Source organism: Trachypithecus francoisi, unplaced genomic scaffold (genome assembly GCF_009764315.1).
Source record: "Trachypithecus francoisi isolate TF-2019V2 unplaced genomic scaffold, Tfra_2.0 Lachesis_group4, whole genome shotgun sequence".
NCBI classification, from domain to species: domain Eukaryota; kingdom Metazoa; phylum Chordata; class Mammalia; order Primates; family Cercopithecidae; genus Trachypithecus; species Trachypithecus francoisi.
Genome location: NW_022681469.1, coordinates 2,881,820 through 2,901,966, shown reverse-complemented (window position 1 = coordinate 2,901,966; position 20,147 = coordinate 2,881,820). Strand labels below are relative to the sequence as shown.

The window sequence follows — 20,147 nt, the reverse complement described above, 5'->3', positions numbered from 1 at the left end:
CAGCCAAGTAGTATCTGTTTCCTCCCTGAGGCTCTGAGATTTCATTTTAAAGTAGGACTTCCCTGTCCCAGAATACTACAAAGTATGTAACTATATGATCTCAGAGGACACTTGTAATTCTGCAATCTGCCATTTGTCACTCAGCCAAAGCCCGACACGACCAGCCTCTACTCTCACTGCTGCGGCCAAGACCACCATGACTCTTTTCGCTGGATCCACTGGATACTTTTCAGTCCTTGCCCTACTTGACCCAGAAGCAACATTTGAGGCTGTGGACCAACGGCCTCCTCCTGGGGACTCTCTTCTCACCCATACTTATGGCCTCAAGTGCCATCAGCACACGAATGGTTCCACAATGTATACGTCCAACCCAGGTCCCTCTCCCCAGTGGCGCCAGGTGCACATTTCAGCTTCTGAACACCTCTGTTTGCAGTTCCCACAGCAACAGAAACAACATAGTCACAATGGAGCCTCCTGTTTTTCCCAAAGCCTGGCTTTCCTCATTTCCATGTCTCATTATAGCTGTGTGTAACAGACTTCTCATGCTTAAGGACTTACATATAATGAGCTCAGCAGTTGTGTGTGTGTTTGCACTTTTGCATATGTGCACATTTGTATAAAATCTGCATCCTTGGTTAAGGCCAGAGCTTAATAAGCTATGAACTTGTAATCTCTCCTTTCCATTATCATAACCCCTCACATTCAGTATTTATTTCCTAGATTAAAAAATGTACTGACCTAGGCACCATTTATTCAGGACCTAACTAAGGTAGCAGCCAGTCAGATTGATAAACTAATGTGACACCAGCTGAGTAGATGGGGTAATAGACCAGGCAGCACTCTTGGATGTTATAGACCTCTTCTGGAAGCAAAGGCTAAACCTAAATGGCTTTGACCCTTAATTGTGGACAACTATAGACATTATAGGAGGCTGGACGCTTAAAAATCATATTCAGTGAGCAGAGCACTTGGTAACCTCCATATTCCACTGCCTTTGGGAACGCCTGCTCACCCTGACCCACACTAGTTGTTCCTCACCACTTTAATAAAATTTTGCTTTGTTAACCCTAAATAATTTTGCAGTTCATATTACATAGTACTTTTAAGCCTCAGGCATATTTCATATATAGTAGTGTTGTGTAGATAACAAAGATTCTGGAAATAAGAGGATAAAGGAGAGGACTGTGATAGCACTATTGTACCACAAGGGAGAAATCACAAAGCTGCAGCCCATTTCTAAAGCACTTGTGATCAACTCCTGCACATATGAGGCCATAGTTACCCAAATCAATATTTCAGGACAGCAACCACAGAGAATATTTTCTAAGCATTAATTATAGCTAATGTGTATATCAAAGGATAAAAGCACTGTCATTAACTGCCCTTTATTTGTTCTTAAAATTCTATCTGCAGTCGCTTTATATTTGAATATCTTCATTCTTTATCAGAGGTCATTCACAGGGAGAGAAGGCAATTAATGAACACAATCAACTTTCTTTGCCCACATGTTTCCCTGTGTCATTAGATGAATAACTCTATGTCATCCCTCTGATATCTTCTCCCTCTGATATCCCTCTGATAAATCCTAAAGAACCATTCTGGTAACCTCACACTACTCAGACTATTTTGGAATATTCTGCCCAACTCTGGATGCCATATACTAAAAGTGCTGCAAGCTAGATGATATGGTTTGGATCTGTGTCCTCACCCAAATCTCATGATCTCATGTTGAATTGCAATCCCAAATGCTAGAGGTGGGATCTGGTGGGAGATGATTGGATCATGGGGATGCGTTCTAATGATTCAGCACTATCCCCAGTACTGTTCTTGTGGTGGAGTTCTCATGACTGTTTACGTGTGCAGTACCTCCCCCTGTCTCTCTTCCTCCTGCTCTGGCCATGGAAGAGGTTCCTGCCTCCCCTTTGCCTTCCACCATGATTGTAAGTTTCCTGAGACCTCCCCAGAAGCTGAGCAGAAGCCGCAATGCTTCCTGTACAGCCTGCAGAACCATAAGCCAATTAAGCCTCTTTTTTTTTTTGGCAAATTACCCAGTCTCGGGTATTTCTTTATAGCAATGTAAGAACGGACTAATATGCTACAATTCATCCAGAAGAGGGTGATGACAAGGATGCAGTGATAGAAACTGCCACTTAAGGAACTATCAAAAATAAGGACAGAGAAGAGAGGGTTTGGACAGGTCACGATGGCTGTTTTGAAGCACCTGCAGGTCACACGGAATAGGAGGAGCACGTTCAGGTCCCTCAAAGGGAGTGTAGTAGCTAATGGTGCAGACAGACTTTGGGTTCCAACCCTGACTCCAGCCAGTGCTCGCTGCATGGCCTCATGGGGGACCTGGGATCACCTCGCCCAGCTATGGGGCAACTGCATGAGACAGTCAAGGAAAGTAGTGAGCTTGGTTCTTGGCACATGGGAAGGCCCTCAATAAATTTTATTGACAAACTAATCAACAGCAGTTTGAAACTCTGCAAAGAATTCCCTGCAAAAAAAAAAAAAAAAAATCCAAACTGAGGTCAGAGGTAACTCTCTTTGTTGACCACGGTGAAATCTGAGGTTGTCCAAAGGCGGCTGGCAAAGGATACCATCCACATCGGTCTGCCGGGGTCCGTAGCACCTCGCTGCACTGTGCCATCAGCTCTCCCGGACCCCCAGCTCCCCGACTCACCCCGCAGATCTCGGGACTCATCAGCCTCCATAATCATGTGAGCTAACTCCTCATCGTAACTCTTGTTCTTTCCTCCTTATTGGTTCTGCTTCTCTAGAAAACCCTGACTGATAGATCCAGGTCTCTCTGGCTCCCCCATTCACACACAGTCCTTCAAACCACAGCTGCAATCTCAGTCCTCTCTAGCTTCCAAGCCTGCTCTTGAAGAGAACAGCTTCCTAATGGTACATTTGTGGGCCGGTACCAGTCTGCAAGGAGATTTTCAGTAGCCTTGGAAAAGAGGAAAAATGTTATGATTAATGACAGTCTAGGAGTTTTTACTTAAGCTAATTTTTTTATTCTAATATAATGTTCTCCTACCATTTTGGTGTTTTTTGTTTGTTTGTTTGTTTGTTTGATTTTTTTTTTTTGGACGGAATCTCACTCTGTTGCCCAGGTTGCAGTGCAGTGGTGCTATCTCGGCTCACTGCAAGCTCCATGTCCCGGGTTCATGCCATTCTCCTGCTTCAGCCTCCCAAGTAGCTCGAACTACAGGCACCTGCCACCACACCCGGCTAATTTTTCTTTTTTTTTTTTTTTTTTGTATTTTTAGTAGAGACGGGGTTTCACCGTGTTAGCCAGGATGGTCTTGATCTCCTGACCTCATGATCTGCCCACCTCAGCCTCCCAAAGTGCTGGGATTACAGGTGTGAGCCACCGCGCCCAGCCCCATTTTAGTTTTATATCTTTTGTGGGATTGTGGTGAGAAAAAAAAATATATTATTTTAATCAATGTCTTCACTTAGAAAATGTAAAGTTGGTGACCTGATTATAGTTTACATTTCCTAATTCTGGGAAGCCCTGCTCTTAAAAGCATTGAATGTTTATGACCTTGATGGTGGTGATGGTTTCACAGGCGTCTACATAGCCCCAAACTCATCAAGTTGTATACGTTCAGTATGTGCAGCTTTTGATATGTCAATCATACCTCAATAATGTGGTTTAAATATGTATACACATATATATGTGTATATATATGGACCATATATACCTATTTAATATATGTATATACATATATATATACATATATACATAAATGTGTAAGTAGAGTCCAGGAGTATCTATGTGTATATCTGAGTGTGTGCATATATACAAAGCTTGGAACTCCAGTACCTCTGAATACACTTATTTGCTCATTCAACCAGCATTCATTGAGAGTTTACTATGGCTCATACTCTGGCCAAGCCCTGAGGATCCAAACCTTCTCAAAACTATAGACTAGCAGGGCTATAGATAAAGTAAAATCATCGCATGCGTATACATATGTATACACATGTATATACATATATATGTTAAATATGTATATACAATCCATGTGTATACACACACACACACATATACACACACACGGGCCATCCCCACCTTATGATTTTTCAACTTTACAATGGCTTTGTTGGGATATAACCTCATCGTAAGTCAAGCAGCATCTAGACCTATGGTTCTACTTAGATTTTTTTTGAATTTAAGATGAGTTTATTGGAGTATTAGATGCATTTTGACAAGATATTTTTAGAATGGGTTTGTTGGGGTACGGCACTGTCATAAGTCCAGGAGCATCTGTGTATATATCTGAGTGTGTGCATATGTACAAGGCTTGGAACTCCAGTACCTCTGTATACACGTATTTGCTCATTCAACTAGCATTCATTGAGAGTTTACTACGGCTCATACTCTGGCCAAGCCCTGAGGATCCAAACCTTCTCAAAGCTGTAGACTAGGAGGGCTATAGATAACGTAAAATCAGCTTCAACACAGTGTCACAGGGTCTATGCTATAGAACGTGAGGGTGCTACAGAAGTGTGAACTTGGAGCTCTGCCTTGGCTAGGAGGGGAAAGAAGGTTACTGAGGGAGAGTTGTACCAGCCAAGATCTGAAGGGCTGGGCAGAAAATAGCCAGAGAAAGCGAGGAGGAAGAAGGAACAACACAGAGAACACCTCGAGGAATCAGAAAGCCAAAAACAAAGTATTTGTATGATTAGAATATGAAGAGTGTGGAGGAGGCAACTGAGGTCTGGGAGGAGAGGAAGGACCAGAGGGATAGAAACATAAATGGGAACCAGACCAAGAGGGTTCTGGGCCCTGCATTCAGGACTCAGGAAACTACCAAGAGTCTAAACAGGATTGGATCAGGTTTATGGTTGGATCTTCGATGTGGACAATGGGTTAAAGGTGGACATGGTGAACACAGGGAGACCAGCTGGGAGTAAGCAGTCTTGGATAGAGACATCTGGAGCTCGGACCAGGGACAGCAGGGACCTTTGGGCATGGTCATGGTCATGGACAGAGCATTCCATGTTTCTTTCTAGGCTGCTGGGGTGACAGCCTTGGACAGAAACATCTGGAGCTCAGACCACGGTCAGCAGGGAGTTTGGGCATGGTCATGGACTGAGGCTCCCACATTTCTTTCTAGGCTGCTGGGGAGACAGTGGCACCATTCATTAAGCCAGGCAGCTTCAGAATGGATGAGTTCATTTGGGGACATGTTTGAGATATTTGTGGGACGTGCAAAATGCAATTTCTCTCCAGAAGACAGGTGGGCCTGAGGCCGAAGAGAGGGACCAAGCATGAGGTGAGGACGCAGGAGGCACCAGTATGGAACATACGGCCTGGAAAAGCCAATGCTGAGAGAAGGCTGGAGCCTGGAGAAGCCTGAGGACCACCTGCTTCTAGGAAACAGCAAGAATGAGGACCATCTGCATCTAGGAAGTTGCTGGAAAAAACAGAAGCTCCCAGGATGGAGCTCTAGGAGGTGGGGCAGGGGGATCTCAGTGCCTCAGAAAGAGGCAGGAGCCACCAGATTGGTGAGGACAAGAAACACCTTCAGACTGGGAGGCCAGTCCAGGGACTTAGGGGCAGAAGACCCATGACGGGGGACTGAGGAGTGTGTAGGAGCAAGGGATGGCTAGCACGGGTAGGCTACTTCAGAAATTTGGTGTGACTGGGAGGAAAGAAATGGAGTTTGGGGTGATGGAAAACCACGAGGCAGGGAGAGGCATTTTGAGATTGAACTCTTCCGGTCTAGTCAAAAGTGTCAAAAAAGGGAGAAGTTTTGCAGAGGCATCCATAAGGGAAGGTCACTGCAAAGGCAGGTGGCCAAGCTGCCCTTGGTAGGAGGAAAGGAGGACAGGTCGGGAGGATGCCAGGGAGCCGTCAGGTGGCACTGCCTGATGTCTGTTCACTCTGGAGGGAGGCAAAGTCATCTTATGAGGCTGCACAGAGGAGAGGCTGCGTGGAGGAGGCAGGCAGGTGAAACGTTCGAGGCTGGTGTAGAAGGTGAGGCATCCCTGAGGGAAACAGAAGAGGCAGCCATGTTTCTGCGTCACACTGAGAGAAATCAACGGCAGCCCCCACCTTGTGACTTTCTGGATAGTACTTCCCCAAGCCCTCCTTGACATCATGTTTTACCTTCTCTCCCCAGTGTCTTGAGAGTGAGACCAGGTCCTTACCAATTGAATCTCAACATTTTGTGTGTCCCAAAATACCCACACAGCGCCGGACACATCACCATGACAAGAAAGCCTCCATCGAGATTGGCTGGTGTGACATCTGCGCCTTTGCTCCCAGAGGCCCAGCCCCCACCCCACAGCCTCACAACCACCCATTCTCCCCACTAAGGAGCAGCAATTCCTTTAACTCACTTACGCGGCTCACAACACGGCAGAGAAGTGACAGCTCACATGCACACAAAGAAACACAGAGTCAGTCATTTGAGCACGGCAGAGCAAGGTACCCAAAGGGAGTTCATGGACTAGACCCGTTCTTTGTCAGGAATCCGAAAGTAAGAATTGACGGTATATTAATAAATAATATAAGTAATTAATAATATAATAATTAATGATATATTCCTGACATTGTCAGGAATGTGAAAGTGAGAATTGATGGTATATTAATAAATAAGTATAATACAATTAACTATTAGTTAATATAATCCATAACTACTAATGTATGTGTTATGGATTATATTAACTAATAATTAATTGTATTATAGTTATTTATACATTAATTTTATTATTAATCATGAAATTATATGTTACTAAATACATAAATTTATATATTAATAATATAATTGTATTATATTATTATAATAACTAATTATCAATTAAGTAATTAATTGATAATGTGACCAGCATGCCAGCTTGTCCCTGAGCTCTTCAGAGTTCTGTCCTGTGGGCTGATCCCAAATTGTCCTTTAATCCAGACCCATCCCTCTCACCTACCTCTAAAAAAGGGCTCAAATCACCAGGTTATTATTAGTTAGGTGATCAATAATCCATGGCGGGGGGGAATCCCCAGAAAACCCTGCCTGTCTAGACCATCGTCCCCTTCACACCGAAAGTTTGGTTGTGCAAGCAAGACCTTCAGAACCCACAGACAGTAAAATCACAGCCCTTCTCCCATAGGCCCTGCAGTGAGTCAGACATCACCACCACCTGCTTTCACAGGCAGAAGGAATTGTCGAGACTGAGGCCTGAAAGAGACAGAGCTTTCCTACAGGTTGCTGGCAAATTCTAGCAGATCTGAAGTTGTAAGCCTGGGCTTTTTAATTCCCAGCCAGTTCTTTCCACTGCATTCATCCCAATCATTCAATTTTGAGCAGATAGGGTAAGAAAATCTTGAGTCTGGGTGGCCCAAGCCAAGATCAGAACACAGCCTGCCTTGTTCTCCCAGCTCCTGTTTCGTGTCCCAGAGCTGGAGGCATCCCTTAAGTCCTTTCCTCTGACTGGGCCTGGAGGCCCCCAGAGCTGAACATCTCCCATCTTTATTTTTCTTACATGGTGTCAAAGTCAAGTTAAGCTGAGCACTGAAATTGGTGTCTTCTGTCTCAGAGATAAAAATAGTTGGTGAAGCTTAAAGAAGTTCTGCCCCAGTTTATTTAAGGCATAATCTCAAATATCCCTTTGTCCTAATTATCATGCTATCCCCCAAAGGCAAGGAGCACAGAGAAAATCGGAGAGCAGCGCCAGGTTTTATTTTTGATCTTCAATTTGACTCTGTCAAATATTTACAAATCTCCTCAGAGTGGGAGTCCACTGGGCAAGTGTCTTTGGGTTCACCAAGTAGGGGAAAAAACTAAAAGGAAATGAAGCCAGGGCAGAATTCCTAAGGAGTAGGAAGCCTTCATTCCAAAGCTGTTTGGGGATGGTTGATGGTTTTAATGCACTGACAGGTGCTCAGCCTTTTTCACCATCTCCCTAACCTTGAACCAGGAACTCAGAGCACTTCACAGGCCACTCCATTCACGTCGCGGTTCAGCCAGGGCCAGCGGAGCCAGCTGTTTCCACATTAGTCCTGTCCCTGGTAAGACTGTCCTAACATTGGGGTTCTATCACAAAGCAAATACCATGGAAGTCTGAATTTATGATGATGAGTGTATATATTTTATGAAAAAAAAAAATGTTAGGCAAACATTTTCTTTTAGGATGCTGGATTGAGCCATAAACCCAGCCTAAGGTACACCTTTGGGCCTCTGAGTGAAGTACCTGATTCCATTAACAGTAGAAAGATCCTTCAAAAACAGCTGTGGAACAAACAAACAAACACAACCTGCAAACAGCAGTTCTGAAACAGACGCTCCCTCGTCAACCACTTCTCAATTCCTGCAGCCCTATGCCTATCAACACAGACGTCTCAGAGTCTCTGGGACCTCATTCTATAGGAGACTTGTCTTTATTTTAGAGTCTGAAATTAGCGTTTCTCCCTTCAAACTCCCCCACTTTAAATTAACATGAAAACGCTAACCCTTAATAGAAGAGCCACTCAATTATCATCCGGCAATGGATGGGTGTGAATTCATTTATTCTACAAATATTTCCTGGGCCTTCGATATGGAGAAGGCCCATGCCAGGCACTGAGAGATGCTGTTACACTATGAAATGTCCTAGCAATGAAATGTTTCTGTGTCTAGAATGGTTTATAACTAACTCAAAGTGCTCTGTGCAAAGGATCCCTGTAGTGAGCGGCGTGCTGGCCATGAAGAGTTTCATCACTTACTGTAAATCACATAAACAAATAAGAGCATTATTTAAATGAGGGCCCTTAACTTACAGAAACCCTATTGCAGTTATTTTCTTTCAAGATCTAATTAGATTTAAAGCTTCATTTGGAAAACAGAAGATGAAAATGAACCTCTTATCCTAAGGGCATCTGGATGAGAATCAAATGCATACATGACTTTTTTTTTTTTATCATACAGCAAATTTGCCCAGAGTTCATAATCAAACAAAAGAACTCTGTTCTATGAGTGTAGTAAGAAGGAAGAAAAAATAAACTCAGCCATATCTTGTGACAGTAGATCCTCATGTTCAGCGTGTTCATGATTGATTCCCTTGTTTTTGACACTGTTTTAGGAAGATTAGCACTGTCTGATTAGATGAGTCCCTGTACATTTGAGATACGTAAATTTAGGGATTGTAATGAAATTCTCAAAACAAACATACACTATACTATACTTTTAGGAGTCAATATAAAGTATTCTGAGATTGAAAATAAATAGATATATAAGTTAAACCCATCCTTAAAGATGTACAGTAAGTAACTTGGCCCTTAGTAGGGCCTTTAAATATTTGAATGATGGGCTGGATGAGCTGTGAGACAACTCTGCAGACAACTTTGGAACTTGGCCCACTTGGAAAGCACAAGCCTTTGTCAGAAGCTCATTCTATCAGGGCCACAGTATTTGTTACAAAACATACAACTGTAACTGCTTTCTGCTTTCCATAACTGTATTTTTTAATGTTCCTAAAACAAAGCATATGAAGAAGAAACATGCTTGTATTATTCATTTTGCCTAAGGATTGTTAAACTTAAAGGAGCTGCAGGAAAGTTTTCTTGCACATTAAGCTGCCAGGTGCATTTAAGTGGTGGCCTATAAAGCTGTGACTTTCTGGCTGTGCGCGGTGGCTCATGCCTCCAATCCCAGCACTTTGGGAGGCTGAGGCAGGCAGATCGCTTGAGCACAGGAGTTCGTCACCAGCCTGGGTAACAGGGCAAATTCCCATCTAAAACAAACAAACAAACAAATACAAAAATCAGCCAAGCGTAGTGGTGTGCACCTGTAGTCCCAGCAACTTGAGAGGCTGAGGTGGGAGGATCACTTGAGCCTGGGAGGCAGAGGCTGCAGTGAGCCGAGATCATGCCACCGCACTCCAGCCTGGGTGACAGAGTGGGACCCTGTCTCAAAAACAAATGAAAAATTAAAAAATAAAGTGGTGCCTTCTTGACCACACTAAGCGGAGATGGATAAGGCACAAAAGTGTTCAGTTCAGAGGAGCCACTGCTGAGAGATTGGTCAGGAATGACTATCAGGCGACCTCTGGAAAGACGAAGTCTGTGTGAGTGTCCACTGTAGAGATTCTGTTCACACTTGCTCTGTGGCCACATCTCCCCAGTCGCATCCGTTGGTCCCTGTGGACGTTGCCTCTTTGCAGTGACACTTTCAGAGATTTCTTGAGTAGTCACTGACTGGTGGACAGTGGTACTTTCAACAAGAAGGAACACCCTGTGCAGATAATTGAGTCCCAGAGAGAGGAGAAGCAGTGCCTCCCACATCTGCTCCTGCCTCCAGCCTCCTGGGGCTGCTCAGCTCCATCCACTTCCTCCGTCTGAGCTTCCCGGGGCCACCCAGCCACCAGGTGAAGAAAGCATGTGAGAAGCTGTTTGCTAGTCACAGTGTCCTTCACTGGCTTCTCCAGGTATCCCTTAACAGGAATGGGTTTCTCATGCCAATCTGCATGTCAGGGTGCCAAGCCACCTGCGTGTCAGGGTGCCGAGCCACCTGCATGTCGGCATGCTGAGCGACCTACGTGTCAGGATGCTGAGCCATCTGCATCTTGGGGTGCTGAGCACCTGCATGTTGGGGTGCCAAGCCACCTGCATGTCGGGGTGCTAAGCACCTACTTGCTTGCCCCTCACTTATGCCCCTTCCTTCTCTGGCCCTGGACTCTCAGGCCATGCCTGGTCACCTGGGTGTAGACCTCACAGGGCTCCAATCTGACTCACTTCTGCAGTCACCCCTGTGCCCACGGCTGCTCCCTGGGAATGGATGCAGGGTGGGCTTGGTGCCTGGCCTAGAAGACAAAAGAAGAGGAAGCTCTCTACAGACACCTCCACCCTGCCCCACCAGAGTTAGGGAAGAGGGAAGGAGAACGGGCAGGCTCAGATGGGGCACCAGGGCCCTTAGACGCCCAGGAGGGAAGCCACCGAACCCCTGGCTCATGGAGCGTCCTCCTCTCCTGGCTTCCCCTAACAGCTGTTTTCCACACTGCCTACGTGATAGCAGGCTTGTTTGGTCATATTTCTGCCTAATTATTTCATGTTCAAAAATCGTGACTGACTAAACGATGAGATCCTTAAGGGTCCCTGGCACTTGCCCAGTGGAAATGTCAGTGAGGAAATCGACACCAATGCCTCCCAAACCCAAACTGAGGTCCCAACAGCCCTCCCTTCTAGACCGGCAGGTCCAGCTGCCAGCCCCTCCATGGGTCCTGACGGCTCAACACCCAGGTGGCAATTCCCCTGCACCCCGGCCTCCTTGAGGGTCCCTGTCTCAGCACCACCAGCTGCACACACCAAAAACCAGGGCACACTCCTTGACACACTTTTCACTTCATCCCCAAAATCAAATGCAAGCTGCTACCAACATCCCATCGGGCTTTCCCCTGCGCCTATGCTTTTTCCACACTCCACACATATGCCTCGGCCCTTCTCCCACCCCCATCCAAGACATCGCTGCTTCCCACCTGTAAGTAGCTCCTGGTTGTGTAGGATGGACCACACTCTGCAGCCCATTCCCACACGACAGCCAGTGTCTGATCTGCCACCCATCTGACTGGGTCACTCCTGCACCGGAAACCCTCCCATGGCTCTCTGTGACCCTCCAAAGAGATTCCAGACCCCTTCTCCTGCTTCTTCGTAAGCCCCTACTGACCTCACATCCCATCCCCCAAGGCCGTGGTCAGTCCCTCTGGCCTCCTTCCGCCAGCTCGGCAGCATCCTTGCACCCCCAGCTTTTGCATAAACTGCTCCTATCGCTGTTCACTCCCCTCACTTACCTCATTCTTCCTCTTCCAAATGCCACTTCCTCAGCAAAGCCTCTCCCCACTGTCAACTTCCCTCTGTACACGCTCACGATGCTGCACTTGTCCCCGCTTTGTACCCTGTGACGGCTCCGCTTCCTGCTGCATGGACTCATGAATACATCTAATAAATAAGTAAATCAATCTAAAAAACACAAACAAACAACAGAAACCACCGCTGTACACTCCTGCATTACGTCAGATCCAATTTACCTGAACCACAAGAGGTTAATCCTTTCCAAAGGTGGTGTGTTTTCTAACTGGTGCGAAGAAGACCATTGCAAACTCTGGGATTTAGGACTTTTCTACGACGATTTATGACAGTGATGATGAGACTGCATGCTCAGAGGAGCCACAGAGCAGAGCGTACACAGACCCTGCAGAGGCACAGCAGGACCTGGAATTCAGCAGGGGACTAAGGCACCTGGAGTCACACAGTGGGAGGCCATCACAAACCCTAGCCCTGAGGGACGGGGGAAAGAGTGATTACCCAAACCCACGGGCCGCAGGCAGAGAAATAAGACCCCATCCAAACACGACCTGGCAGGAAAGTAGCCAGGAAATAAAGGCCCCAGCCTCTCCCCTTACCCCTTTCTGATCTTACACCAGGGACTTCCATTGCCCAAACCCAACTGAAGGCCAGAGCCCTGGAGGGTGGCGTCCATAGAGACCAGCCTGCAGGGCCCAGACTGGACGTGGAATGTCAGCATATGGGTCTGAAAGGACAAAGAGGGACTTCCCGGCACACCTGTTCCTTTTGCCAGGTGGACACAAGAGAAAGATGATGGAGAAAGCTCCCACCTCCAAAAGCTGAGGTCTCTCTTCTCTCACACACAAGGCCTTGTTTTGTGTGGGGTTTAGTGAAGCCATAGGTGCTGGCTGGTGGCACAGCTCAGAGATTCTGCATCGTACGCAGGTGTCCTGGGAGCATCTCTCCTCCTCGGAACCACAGGAACTTGGTTTAGGAACCGCACTCCCGGGTCCACCACTGCCCTGTCCGGGGAACAGGGCTGACCATGTGGCCCGTGCTCGTCTTCCCCTTTTTTTCTTATGATACGAAAACTAAAACTGGAGGCATTTTGAGCTTCTCACAAAATGTGCAGCTTCCAAACTTGTGTGACATTGGCCAAGCTGCCTTTCTGAGCAAATCAGGTGCGTGAACATCACGGCACAGTAGACAACATCCAGGGCTGGCCTCAAACAGTCTCCCTGCTTCACCTCCTCAGTGCATTAAGACATTTTCGAGCTTGCTTGCAAGTTCCAACCTTAAAATCCTGATTATTTATTTATGCCCTTTTTGTCTAAGAAGTTAAATCCCCAAAGCATCTCAATTTAGATCAAAAGCAATTTACCAAACTTCACCTGGCGCACCTGTGCCTTGTGATTTGTTAATTACCTGCTTAGCATTTCCAGAGCTGCGAGGCAGAGCCGCAGCCTCGCTGGCTGCAGGGAGAAACCTCTGATACTCGCCTCCTGCAACACAGCCTTCCAGAACGCCTGGGGTGTTCACCGGGTGAAGCTACTCCACCGGACTAAGCCACATGCACTTCTGCAAATTGCTTTTATTTTCCAGGGGGAAGAACTCGGCGTGGCGCAAACACACACGTGAATGCAGTAAGCTGCTGACATATTTCTTGGCTACCTGATCAAACTCTACAATGGTCCTAATCTGTCTTATCAGCAGCGTCCTATCACACGTGAGATCATCAAACAGCAGCGCCCCGTTTATTCCCCCAGTGCCTTTGGTTGACAATTTGGCATTAGAATATTAGGAATAACAGTAATTATGGCCTTTACAATTGCTTCAAATGAAAGAGATCATTAAAGTGCACACATGAAAAGATGATCTCATTTCTGAGATAGCTCTGGTAGGTTTTCTTCCTTTTTTTATTTTTTCTCCTTCTAAGTTCTTAGCAATCATCCCTGTGTTTTCCCTGTGGCTGGGGAAGCAGCAGAGGAATGAAAAAGACAGGGCTTCTTAAGCACAGTGCACTGACGTTTTTGTCCTTCCTCCCACCCCCCCAGTTTTCTTGTGAAGAAACAGAAAGCATAACCTTTTCTGAGTTCAAAAAACAGAAAGCATAACCTTTTCTGAACTCCGCACTGCCAGAGAGGGCCAGGAAAGGGTGGCATGTGCCAGCTGCTGGCCTGCCTGGGTCATGTGCATGGAGTTTTTCCTTTTTAAGTTAAGTTCTGGGGAAGTTAAGTATACTCCATGCTTTGAGGCATCTAGAAAATTAAGATTACAAAATTCACTGGCTTCTGGAAGTAATAATAAAGACGTAGCTCAATGCCTCTCCTCCATAGAGGCGCTCTTATCCTCCACGTAGAAGTGATCACTCCCCCATTGAGCTCCCACTGTATTTTTATCTCTTCCATGAAACTTGCCACGTTTTGACTTGCACCCTAATTGTAATTATGTCCCAGCTCATTCGTGATGCTGCAAGTCCCTTTAAAGCCAGATCCTATCACTGACTCCTCTGTATCCCTCTTCCGCACCCAAACTGCCTCCCCCTCGGACCTGCACATAGGCACCACTCACGGCCTGCACTCAGGGCTGCCGCTGAGCCACCTGGTTGACCACCTCTTGCATGGTGTGTATCTCTCGGAGTCTTTACTCGTCTGCAGGATTCGCAACATCTTCCCAATCAGAACTTGTATTTCCAATCTCGCTTCATGTTCTAAAACTCCATCAGAATTTCTTCCCAAATATCCCACGCTATCCCAGTCTCACCGCAAGATCTTGATGTATTGATTAGAAGAAATGGTACCTTAGAGAGAGCTGGGGGAAATTTATCACAGCAATCACAGTTAAATAAATCCTATCCTTCATAAAATAATGAAATGAGTAATCTAAAAAAATACAGTGAATAATGAATCAAGACCAACTGACTTCCAGCTGCTACGAAGAAAAACAGGCTCTGGTTTGTTTTCTACAGGAGCGTGAAATGAGTGGAGCTTCTTCATCCACAAAATGTGATTTGTTTGGATAATGGCACTCACCCGGCTCTACATGTGTTGAGTGTTCCAGGACCTGGGCATGTCTTCACACTAATAAATACTCATTTATGATTGAAGTAGTGCAAACTGAAAAGATACATGTCTGTTTATTCACATCAATGGTGATAGTTGGACTAATTCCAAAGCAATACGAAACCAAACAACGCAAGCAGTGCTGTGCTGCATGTGGTGGGAGAGAGTCCTCGCATCAGAATACCTGGGTTCAAGTCCCTCCCCAGCTAAAGAGCCCGTGTGTTCCGGCCACTGGCTGCCCTCAGGCCCTCAGGCTCCTCAGGTCATAAACTGAAGGGACTGGAGTCAGGACTTTTCTGATCTAAACTGTGCCAAAGGGAGTTTTTATCCTTTATAGAAACCCCAGAACTTCCAACAGGTCAAATAAAAACCACAGTAATTTGAAGGTAGAAGCTGCTTGTATCTCTCCTGTGCAGCCTTTTGCTCCTATTTCTTCTACATCTCTCAATGAGCCTAGCAAAATTGCGGCCTTTGGGAAGCCTCCACACAGCACCATTGACCGACAACCTACCAGAGACTCCAGGATCTAACCAAAGGTGGAGAACAGCCACTTGAGTTATAGCCTCTCAGACACACCAAAAGTCAAAGCAACCAAAAATTGTGAAGCAGGAAAGTGTCTGCATTTCCGCTCTTTCTAGAGTGGCCGTGTGAAAACATCCCTGCCTGCCATGCTCAGCCTCCAAGGCGCAAGCTTTGGACGAAGCTGCTTTTGCCAGGAAGGTGCACCCTTCCCAGCCCCGTTCCAGTCTAGAATTAAATTGCCTGTGGTTGATATCAGCACCCAAAGCAAATTATGTGATGGGCCAGAAGGCACAGACCACGTCTCCTCACACCCAGCATCGCCAGGCGCCCCAAACACTGCACTGAATGCCCAGAGTGAGCCTGAGTGAGCCCTGGAGCACACAGAGCCCCAGCCTCCTGCCCTCCTAGCCTGGCATGGAGCCACCCTGTGTTCATCTCCTGGGGCTGCTGTCACAAATGACCACAAACTTGGTAACTTCAAACAGAAATGCATTTTCTCCTAGTTCTGCAGGACAGAAATCCGGTATCAGAGTTGGTTCCTTCCGAAGGCTCTGGAGAGCGCCCGCTCCATCCTGTCTCCTCCTGGGAGCTGCTGGCAATCCTTGGTGTTCCTTGGGCACAGAAGCATCCCTCCAGTCCCTTTCTCCACTGTCACGTGGAACTCTCCCTGTGTCCCTGTCTGTGTCATGGGGTCTCAGGCCTACCTGATTAGCCCAGGATGATCTCATCTTGAGGTCCTTAATTACATCTGCGAAGGCACTTTTGCCCAAATGAGGTCCCATTCAAGTCCACTCCAAGTGGACTAATTTTGGGGGGTTGGGGGCATCATTCAGCCCCTTATGCAGCATTCTTCCTCAAGATGCTTAAAATTGTGAAGCCTTTTACTCCTATTTTTCTGTATCTCTCAATGAGCCTAACCAAATGGCAGCCCTTGGGACGTCTCCAGGCAGTGCCATTGACCAACAAGGTTAACACCTATCCGGTTTTCCTGTAGAGCATGCTGGCCTTGCCTTTCCAAACTCCTGGAAAGCAAGAACAAAGGTTTTTATTAAAAAACATTACCATAGAATGGGCACATATTAGACACTTCATGTTTCATTGAACGGATCATTTTTGAGTAAACTTTTCTTGTGATAGCCTTTGGTCGCTGCTTTATTTCCCTAAGAATCCATTTTGTGAATCTGGATCACCGATAAGAGAGATGAATGAAGAATAGAGAATATTGTCTTTTCAAACATTCATTCAACAAACTGAGTGCCGGCCATGCACGCAACCTGTGTAAAGGGCTGGGAAGAAGCAACTGAACCAAGAGCCTGGTCCCCTCAGAACTCACAGCCCAACTGGGAATTCACTACTGATCCATGTGGTCAGGCAATCATGCACCTGCAAACAGGTAAGGGCACAGAGGAGGAAGCAGCTCGCTCTGGAGTGAGGGAGATGTCTCAGGAATGGGCCGCACTGGGTGGGGAGAGAAGCAAGTTCGGAGCCAAAGGAGATTTGGGAATTCTATAGGTTTGGCGTGGGAAATGAAGGAAGGCAAGGCTTAAAGCATGAATGGAAGCTGGTTTGGAAATTATCTCAAATGCTACATTGAACCCCTCCCTGTAGGCATGGGGTGTGATGAAGCCATTGGGCACAACAGTTTCCCGCTTCTGCAGTTGGCAACACCCTCACCCTCGTCCCCACCAGGGTCTCTGACATGGAGGTGAAGGCTGCACAGAACACCCTTGTCCCTGCTGGCGTCTCTGATGTGGAGGTGCAGACTGTATAGAGCACTCTTCGCTCCTGCCGGGATCTCCGACATGGAGGTGCAGGCTGCACAGAACAGCCTCACCCCTGCCAGGGTCTGTGATGTGGAGGTGCAGGCTGCACAGAACACCCTAACTCCTGCCGGGGTCTCTGACGTAGAGGTGCACTACAGAACTGCAGGGGAGGCCATTCACATTGGAATCTGTGAGAATGATGCTCCCAAGCTTATACAGTGTTCAACGATGCAGCCAGATAAGGCTGCCCTGCCCTTCACTCTTTCTTCCCACCTGTCTTAGTTCATTTTCTGTTGCTTGTAACAGAATACCTGAAACTGAGTAACTTGTAAAGAAAAGGAGTTTATTTCTTACCGTTATGGAGGCTGAGGAGTCCTAGGTCAAGCGGCCACATCTGATGAGGGCCTTGTTGCTGGTGGGAGGTCTCTGCAGAATCCAGAGGTGGCCCAGGGCATCACACAACTTGGGGGCTGAGTGTGCTCGCTCAGGTCTTTCTTCCTCTTCTTACAAAGCCACCAGTTCCCACTCCCAGGTTAACCCATTCATCCATCAACCTATGAACAGATTAATCCATTCCCAAGGGCAGAACCCTCATGATGCAATCAGCTCTTTAAGGCCCCACCTGTCAATACTGCCACAAGGAGGATTAAATTTCAGCAAAAGTTTTGGAGGGGACATTCAAACTGTGGCACCACCCCTAACAGTTCTTCATATAAAAAGCAGGGTTTTGCAGTTAGATATTTTGGGACTTGAAACTAGCACCAGTCATGCATTAGAACTAATCAGAACAAAGCTGACAGACTGTCCTAAAAGCTTGCTTGGTAACTCATCCTAGCATTTACAACATATAAATAAGTCATGTCTATTATAGCTGTGCAGAAAGCCCGCAACAAGAGGACAAATAAGAGCTGATAAAAGGTTGCCAAACTGGGAATGTGTCTACCCGAGTATTACAGGAATTATTTTAAGGTTTCACTTAAGAAGGGAGCATAAGAACAGATTTATGAAATGGGAAGAAGTTCAAGTGACGCGCAGTGGCCTGAGCAGTTGACTTCCTGTCTTTCTGAGCCTCAGGTTGCAACACCTATAAAATGGGACATCAGATGTTGCCTATCTATTTTATGCAGTGACTGTCAGGATCTTATATGAAAACTCATGGGGAAGCTTAAAGGGAGAGATTCATGTAAAATACAGTTATTGTCAGGGAAAGAGACAAGGGGCACTGACTCTCAGGACTGGGAAGGAAGTAACGCACACCTCCTTTTACAGTCCGAGCTTTCTTCTCCCGGTTTGCATTCCATTCTCTAACACGCTGGGGAGATCATTAAAAAGCAATAATCCTGCACGACAAAATAGAGTCAGCAGAGAGCAGAGAATCTGGCTTATACCTACAGAGAGAAATGGAGGAGGACGGAGAGAAGACAATCTTAGGAGACTTGGGCCAAAGTATTAGCATGCTGCAAGGGTGCATTAGTGACTCTGTACGCATTACAACAGCGCTTTCAGCTTACTCAGGCCTGGCAGCTCAATACAAGAGAGAGAGACAATTTGGAAGAGGTTCAGAGAAGAACAGAGTAACAACAATATTAAGGGGCTGGTTTCAAGGATTGATTTAGGAAGAAAGATTAAGGACGCTAAGTGTGTACAGCTTTCCTAATCACGGACTAAGTGAAGACAAGACAAACATCATCAGATATTTAAAGAGTAGAAGCAGTGAGGATAGAAAGGGATTATTTCGACGAGATTCTCAATTTATGCAACATGGTGTAAACTGTCCTAAAAAGCTCCAGGATGAGGACTTGGCTCATGCAGATGAAGTGGGAAATGGAGTTCAGCTGGAATTAGTTTATGGCGCTGCACTTACTCTCGCAGAGAAGTCTCTCTCAAGACATTACGGCTGAAAGCTGAAGTTGATCTTCATTTAGGGGCTGGGAGGCTGCATTTACATTAAAATAAACCAGCATCTTGACAGGCCATAAACCGGCATGGATGGGATTCAGGCAAGGACACTGACTGCCCATCCCAGTCTCACCATTTCCCAGTGAGCCACCACGGAGGAGCATAAAGCCATGGGCTACTCCCGCCTGCCAAGGAGAAAGACATCTCACAGTGTCTGACTTCTTAACTTATTCCCCTCCTCCACGCTCTGTTAACCAGTATTTTAGCTCTACCATGGTCCTACCCACTCACATCAGATATTACTATTACTAATAATCAACATGCTTTTTTGATTTCTTGTTTGCCGTTGCCTTTGGTTGTTTCTCATGGATTTTGTTAAGTTTTGTTGCTGTGGTGGTGGTGGTAGTGGGGTCAGAGGTGGAAGAGGTGATGGTAGTGATGATGCTGATGGAAGTGATGGTGGTACTGGTGGTGGTGGTGGTGGTAGTGGTGATGATGATGGTGGTAGTGGTGATGATAATGGTGGTGGTGGTGATAGAGATTATGATAATGGTGGTGGGGATTGTAATGGTGGTGGTGGAGGTGATAGTTACGGTAGTGGTGGCAGTGATGATAGCAATGATGATGGAGGTAATAGTGATGATGATGGTGGTAGTGGTGGCGGAGGTGATAGTTATGGTGGTGATGCTGGTGACGGTGGTGATGACAATGATGGTAGTAGTGGTGGTGATAGTGATTATAATGGTGGTGGTGGTGGAGGTGATAGCAAGCATGATGGTGGTGGAGGTGATAGTGATTGTGATAATGGCGGTGGTGATTGTAATGGTGGTAGTGTGACAGTGATGATGATAGTGGTGGTGACAGTGATCATCAAGGTGGTGGTGGTGGAGGTGATAGTAATGATGGTGGTAGTGGTGGTGGAGGTGTTATGTTGGTGGAGGTGTTATGGTGGTGGCGGTGGTGGTAGTGGAGGTGGTGGTGATAGCAATGATGATGGTGGTGGTAGAGGTGATAGTGATGATGATGATGGTGGTGGTGGTGGAGGTGATGGTAATGACGGTGGTAGTGGTGGCGGAGGTGTTATGGTGGTGGAGGTGTTATGGTGGTGGTGGTGGTGGAGGTGATAGTAATGAT

The 20,147-nt window shown here is 46.4% G+C and overlaps 1 long non-coding RNA gene across 2 annotated transcripts; it reads right to left on the bottom strand.

Moving 5' to 3' along the window:
* Positions 1-2,111: 2,111 nt before the first annotated feature.
* LOC117073001 lies at positions 2,112-19,456 on the bottom strand. 2 transcript variants are annotated; one of them, XR_004433052.1, is made up of 7 exons: positions 17,469-19,456; positions 14,339-16,373; positions 12,598-12,789; positions 12,010-12,173; positions 11,773-11,920; positions 10,721-10,788; positions 2,112-2,953 (listed from the first exon to the last, which is right to left on the bottom strand). It is a non-coding gene; the product is annotated as an uncharacterized LOC117073001 (long non-coding RNA). The 2 variants fall into 2 exon arrangements; XR_004433053.1 differs by lacking the exon at positions 2,112-2,953 and adding an exon at positions 9,679-9,720.
* Positions 19,457-20,147: the final 691 nt, after the last annotated feature.